The 7,367-nt window shown below is 41.4% G+C and overlaps 1 non-coding gene across 1 annotated transcript; it reads right to left on the reverse strand.

Annotated features, from left to right (window-relative positions):
- Positions 1-2,641: 2,641 nt before the first annotated feature.
- On the reverse strand, positions 2,642-2,748 carry LOC141715881 (small nucleolar RNA R71). Its single transcript, XR_012572626.1, has one exon. It is a non-coding gene; the product is annotated as a small nucleolar RNA R71 (small nucleolar RNA).
- Between the last annotated feature and the right edge of the window lie 4,619 nt (positions 2,749-7,367).

A 7,367-nucleotide genomic window follows, 5' to 3' on the forward strand; every position in this document is an offset into this window, starting at 1 on the left:
TTCAGGCCATGCAACACAAGATGGCCTCTCTAGGGAGACCAGGGAAGGGCATGTACGTCAAGCATCTTGAGGCCAATCGATTTTTATTTCAATTCTACCATGAAAATAGACATCAGAAGGGTAATAGATGGGAGCCCATGGACGTTTGGGAGGTTTCCGTTAATATTTGAAAGGTTGAAAGAAGGTGAAAACCCAAGGACTTTACTAATCAACAAGCTAGATGTTTAGGTGCAGCTACATGACATGGAAACGGGGTTTATGTCACAGAGGGTTGTAAAGGACATTGGAGATTATGTGGGGAAATTTGTGGAGTCATATTCAAATAATTTTGTAGGGGTATGGAGAGAATATCTACGGGTTAGGGTGACGATTTCTCTAGATGTACCATATAAGAGGCGGATGAAGCTAAGGAAAAATGCAGAAACTTGGTGTTGGGTCAATTTCAAGTATGAAGGTATTCCAACATTCTGTTTCATCTGCGAAATGGTTGGTCATAGTGATATATATTGTGCTAAACTGTTTGATACACTGATAAGTGGCATTTTATACCACTTAGAACGTCTTATAATAGCTTGAATTGGTGTCTTGAAATCAAGTATTTTGTATATTTGATGCTTTTTTCTAGTGTTTGTGCATTTCAGGGTATTAGTTGCATTTCGGGAGAGAATTCATCGATAATAAGCCTTGGCATGTGTTTAGCATTGCAAGTGGGAAGATAGGAGCAGATTGCAGCGAAGAAACGGGAGAAAAATGGATCAGTTTCCAGAAGGGGGCTGAGCGCCCGCTCAGCTCTGCTGAGCGACCGCTCAGGAAGCTGAGCGCCCGCCCAGGAATGCTGAGCGGCCGCGCAGTGTCGGATTTTCAGAATTATTATTTTAGACTCCTATTTTTGTTTGACTTCCAACTTCTGAGTTAGCTGGGCTTTATGGGACTCCTATATAAGTAGATTTCAGAGACGTTTCAAAAAGGTTGGATCGTAGTATTAATCGAAGAGCAAGGAGATAAGGAAGAAGACTGTTTTAGCACACCGCAACGAAGAGGAAGCATATTTTCTTGTGATTCTTTATTTCGTTGTAACGTTGGATGCTAGTTTTCTTTACTTTGAACATATTTACTCTTGTGACGTACTCTGGCTTAATATAAGTAGTTTTAGTTATTATTCTCGTGTGTTATTATCATGTTTTCATATGAACCCATGATGATGATGAGTGTTATCATGGGCTAATCGTGATCATGGGGTCGTAGCGGATTTACTATGGAATTCTTTAGTTAGTTGTTTAATACCTTAGTGTGTGATGATTGTATGATATCTAGTATTGGTTGTGCGTAATCGTCTTATCTGTGTCACGAACATATAAGATAGGGTGTTAATCTCTTGTGAAGCGACGGTGGATCTTGAGGTTTAGAACTTGCCATGCTAGCATAGGTCCATGTACGAGTACTGCATGATTAGTGGATAACTCTAACCATTTTATTCGCCCTGTGTAATCAAAAGGAATAACTTGTGCTTAAATCGTTATGTTGTCAATTTCTGTAGACATATAGGGACTCAGCATAATTGATACATATTCAACTTTTATCTTAATTGTGGATGCTTAGTAGAATGATATTAGTACAATGAAAGTTGACTTTTATCAGTTTCGTGTTATTCGATTAATATCATAATTGTTGCATGCTAAGGGTAATAACAATAGCTATTGAAGGAAGTAGTAATGAAGTTGTGATCTCATGAGTGTGTTAATATTGTTAATTCAAGTGTTAATTAAGTGTTTAATTCTCGTAGTTAATTGTAGTTAATAACTAGTTAATCAAATCTAAGTGTTATTGTCTTAACATTGAGAAGTAATCATACACTGGTGAGTGAGTTTAATTGAACATAATTAGTCTGGGTCTATGTGGGAACGAACTAGAAAGTATTCTATATTACTTGTGAACGCGTATAATTGCGTGTGTTATTAGCGCTTGTTTTCGCCCTAACAAGTTTTTGGCGCCACTGCCGGGGACTCCGCGTATTTGTTTCGTTTATGTACTGACCATCATTGGTCATTAGGACTCAGTGATTAAGACGTGTTACTTATTGTTTCCGGTTGTGTTTCAGGTACTTTAGTGAGCGTTTATGCAAACTCGTTCTCGTACTCGCAAGAGGACTTTAGATACGGCTGAGGAGACAGACGAAGTTCTTGATATTCCGGAGAAGATAGATTTTGAAGATTCGGATTCAGGAAGTGAGCAGAAAGAACCATTAATCATGGGTGATCGTATTGTTCAAGCAGATCCAGCTCTTATGGACTTTTCTCGACCCAAAATTGATGACATTCAGTCTAGCATCATGCACCCGGCTATTGAGGCCAATAACTTTGAAATCAAGTCGGGCACTATTCAGATGGTGCAGAATTCTGTTTCTTTTGGAGGTGCTGCGACTGAAGACCCCAACATGCACATAAGGAATTTTGTCGAGATCTGTAGTACTTTCAAATATAATGGTGTGACTGATGAGGCTATCAAGCTGAGACTTTTCCCATTCTCACTGAGGGATAAAGCTAAGGACTGGTTACATTCTGAACCAGCTGGGTCTATCACTACTTGGAAAGATCTTGCGCAAAAGTTTCTGGTAAAGTTTTATCCAATGGCGAAGACTGCTGCTTTGAGGAGTACTCTTACTCAGTTTGTGCAGCAACCTACAGAATCTATGTGCGAAGCTTGGGAGCGCTACAAAGAGATGTTGAGAAAGTGTCCACATCATGGAATGCCTGATTGGATGGTGATCACTGGTTTCTATAATGGTTTGGGGGCCCAATCTCGGCCCATGCTCGATGCAGCAGCTGGAGACGCCTTGTGGGCCAAAAGCTATACTGAGGCTTATAATCTTATTGAGACGATGGCTGCAAATGAGAATCAAAACCCAACTCAAAGGATGATGCCTGGGAAGGTAGCAGGTATTCTGGAAGTCGATGCAGCTACAGCTATTGCAGCGCAGCTCCAAGTGCTGTCTATGAAGGTCGACTCTCTAGCCACCTATGGGGTCAATCAGATAGCTATGGTTTGTGAGCTTTGTGCAGGTTCTGATGCTACGGATCAGTGTTCTCTTGTTAATGAATCTGTTCAGTATGTGAACAATTATCAGCGACAACAGCAGCCTGTGCCAGCTACTTATCATCTTAATAACAGAAATCATCCAAATTTCAGTTGGAGTAATAATCAGAATGTTATTCAGCAACCATATCAGCAAGGCGCAAGTAAACAGTTCAATCCACCTGGATTCCAGCAACCACAGCATTACGCTTAATCATATCCTCAACAAGAAAGTGTAGCTCCACCCTCTAGTGCTGATTTTGAGGAACTTAATTTATTGTGCAAGAGTCAGGCGGTTTCTATCAAGACCTTGGAAAATCAAATCGGGTCAAATAGCCAATACAATGCTCAATCGTCAACCTGGCACACTTCCCAATGATACTGAAGTGCCAGGCAGGAAGGAAGCTAAAGAACAAGTCAAGACTATTACCTTAAGGTCTGGAAAAGTTGCTGATGCTGAAAAAGCAAAAGAAGGAGAAGCTGAAGCTGGTGATGAAGAAGCTAAGCAAAAGGAGAAAGCGGTGGAACCAAGGAAGACTACTATTGAACACACTCTGCCTGTGGGTAATACAGGGGAGAAACAGCTCTATCCACCACCACCTTTCCCTAAGAGATTGCAATAATAAAAGCTGGATAAGCAGTTCGGTAAGTTTCTGGAGGTGTTCAAGAAACTTCACATCAATATACCTTTCGCTGAGGCTCTGGAGCAAATGCCTAGTTATGTAAAATTTATGAAGAGTATTCTTTCAAGGAAGGTGAAACTGGATGATCTTGAGACCGTTGCTCTAACGGAAGAATGCAGTGTTGTGCTGCTAACAAAAGTTACCTCCAAAGCTTAAAGATCCAGGTAGCTTCACCATTCCTTACACCATTGGCAAGTTGTCTTTTGACAAGTGCCTTTGTAATTTGGGAGCAAGCATCAATCTGATGCCGTTGTCGATCTTTAAAAAGTTAGAATTTGCCTGATCCAAAGCCCACCTATATGTCTCTACAATTGGCTGATCGTTCTATTACATACCCCGAGGCATAGTGGAGGATGTGCTAGTCAAGGTGGATAAGCTCTTCTTTCCTGCAGACTTTGTTATTCTGGATTTTGAGGAAGATAAGAAGATTCCCATAATCTTGGGAAGACCTTTCTTGGCTACAGGCCGTACCTTGATAGATGTACAGAAAGGTGAACTTACAATACGGGTGCAGGATCAGGATGTGACATTCAATGTAATCAAAGCAATGAAATTCCCTATAGAAGATGAGGAGTGCTTACTAAGTGGATTTGATTGATTTCTGCGGTTACTTCAGAACTTGATCATATGCTAGTGACTGATGCATTAGAGAAAGCCTTAGTGGGGGATTTTGACAGTGATGATGAGGATGGCAATGAGCAACTACAATATCTAAATGCTTCTCCCTGGAGGCGAAAGCTAGACATGTCGTTTGAATCTCTTGGTACTTCTGACCTCAAAAATGCTGAAGGAAAACTCAAACCATCTATTGAGGAAGCACCTACCTTGGAGCTTAAACCGTTGCCTGAACACTTGAGGTATGCTTTTTAGGTGATGCATCTACGTTACCTGTTATTATTGCATCTGACCTTTCAGGTAGTGAGGAGGACAAGCTCTTAAGGATCTTGAAAGAATTCAAATCAGCTATCGGATGGACTATAGCAGACATCAAAGGGATCAGCCCTTCATACTGCATGCATAAGATTCTGCTAGAAGAAGGTAGTAAGCCGACTGTTGAGCAACAGCGCATGACTTAATCCTATCATGAAAGAAGTGGTGAAGAAAGAAATTTTGAAGTGGCTAGATGCAGGAATCATTTATCCTATTTCTGACAATTCTTGGGTGAGTCCCGTGCAATGTGTACCTAAGAAAGGAGGTATCACTGTGGTAGCAAATGAGAAGAACGAGCTCATCCCCACTTGAACAGTCACAGGATGGAGGGTATGCATGGACTACAGAAAGTTGAACAAGGCCACGAGGAAGGATCACTTCCCTCTTTCGTTTATTGATCAGATGCTTGACAGGTTGGCGGGGCATGAGTATTATTGTCTTCTGGATGGCTATTCGGGGTATAATAAGATTTGTATTGCACCAGGGGATCAAGAAAGGACTACCTTCACTTGTTCATTTGGCACGTTTGCTTTTCGCAGAGTTTCATGTTGGGTTATGTGGCACATCGGCCACTTTTCAGAGATGTATGATGGCTATATTCTCTGGCATGATTGGAAATAATGTCGAGGTGTTCATGGACGACTTCTCCGTCTTTGGACATTCGTATGATGAATGTTTGAATAATCTTTCGTGCAGTACTCAAAAGGTGTGTGGAAACTAATTTGGTGCTCAATTGGGAAAAATGTCATTTTATGGTACGTGAAGGCATTATTCTTGGGCATAAGGTCTCTAGCAAGGGTCTTGAGGTGGACAAAGCCAAGGTGGGAGTCATGGAAAATTTTCCACCACTTTATTTCTGTGAAAGGAATCCGTAGTTTTCTTGGTCATGCGGGTTTTTATCGGCGTTTCATCAAGGACTTTTCGAAGATATCTAAGTTTTTTGTGCAATTGCTTGAGAAGGATGTGCCTTTTAAACTGCTTGACGGCATTTGAGACTCTCAAGAAGAGTTTGATAACTGCACCAGTTATTACAGCACCTGATTGGACAGAGCCTTTTGAGATGATGTGCGATGCGAGTAATTATGCGGTGGGCGCATTCTTGGGCAGCGCAAGAATAATCTCTTTCATGTGGTCTACTATGCTAGCAAGACCTTAAATGGGGCCCAAATGAACTACACCACTACTGAGAAGGAGCTCTTGGCTATAGTCTTTGGTTTCGAAAAAATTCGATCTTATTTGCTTGGGACAAAGGTGACAATTTCACGGATCATGCGGCCATTCGCTATTTGGTTTCCAAGAAGGATTCGAAGCCGAGACTCATTCGTTGGGTGCTCTTGCTACAGAAATTTGAGTTAGAGATCAAGGATCGGAAAGGTACTGAGAATCAAGTAGCTGACCATCTTTCTAGATTGGAGAATCCCGAGTCGACTTCACATGATAAGACATTGATCAACGAATTTTTTCCGGATGAGCAGTTGTTCGCAGTTCAGGAGGAAGAGCCATGGTTCGCAGATATTGTGAATTATCTTGTAAGCAATATAATGCCTCCTAATCTGACACAGCTCAAAAGAAGAAGTTTCTGCATGAGGTGAAGTGGTATATGTGGGATGAACCGTATTTTTTAGACAGGGAGCTGACCAGATCATCAGGAGATGTATCCCATTCTGTCAGATGGAGGGGATATTACGAGACTGCCACTCCACAGTTTATGGTGGACACTATGGTGGTGAGAAGACGGCAGCTCGTATTCTACAGCATTTTTTTTCTGGCCTACTTTGTTTAAGGATGTTCATCAGTTTGTTCTAAGGTGTGATCGTTGCCAAAGAGTGGAAATCTTACGAGAAAGGATGAGATGCCGTTAAATGTGAGCTTGAAGTCGAGGTCTTGTGATGTTTGGGGAATCGATTTCATGGGACCTTTGTCTCGGCTGCAATAATCAGAATCATGCTTGCCGGCAGTCGATTTATGTCTCAAAAATGGGTAGAAGTCAAAGCTCTACGATGAAGATGCAAAGGCAGTGTTGAATTTCTTCATAAGCAGATTTTTCACAAGGTTTAGAACGCCGCGAGTACTCATAAATGATGAAGGGTCGCATTTCTGCAACCGTAAGTTACTTCTATTATTAAGCAGCGCTACAGTGAATCATCGTGTTGCTACGCCTATCACTATCCTCCGCAAATAAATGGTCAAGCGGGAAGTGTCTAACAGAGAAATCAAGCGCATTTAGAGAAGGTTGTTTTCCGTCAAGGAAGGATTGGTCTTTAAAGTTCGAGTGAAGTTGTTTGGGCTATAGAACAGCATATAAGACTCCATTTGGGATGTCCCACGTTTCAACTTCTGTATGGTAAGGGATGTCATTTACCTGCGGAGCTTGAACATAAGGCCTATTGGGCTTTGAAGAAGTTGAACATGGATCTAATGCAGCTGGGAAAGAAGCGAATGCTTCAGCTTAATGAACTTGATGAATTTCGACTCCAAGCGCTTAGAGTAACAAAGTAAGGTCAAGGAAAAGTGAAAAGGGTGCACGACAAGGAAGCTTCATCCTAAGTTATTTGTGCGAGACAGCAAGATTCTTTTATTCAAACTCTCGTCTCCATTTTCCTGGGAAGTTGAAATCAAGGGGTCTGGACCTTTTATTGTCAAAACTGTGTTCCACATGGAGCGGTGGGAGATTTTGAGAAT

Source organism: Apium graveolens, chromosome 3 (assembly GCF_009905375.1).
Source record: "Apium graveolens cultivar Ventura chromosome 3, ASM990537v1, whole genome shotgun sequence".
In the NCBI taxonomy this organism is placed as follows: domain Eukaryota; kingdom Viridiplantae; phylum Streptophyta; class Magnoliopsida; order Apiales; family Apiaceae; genus Apium; species Apium graveolens.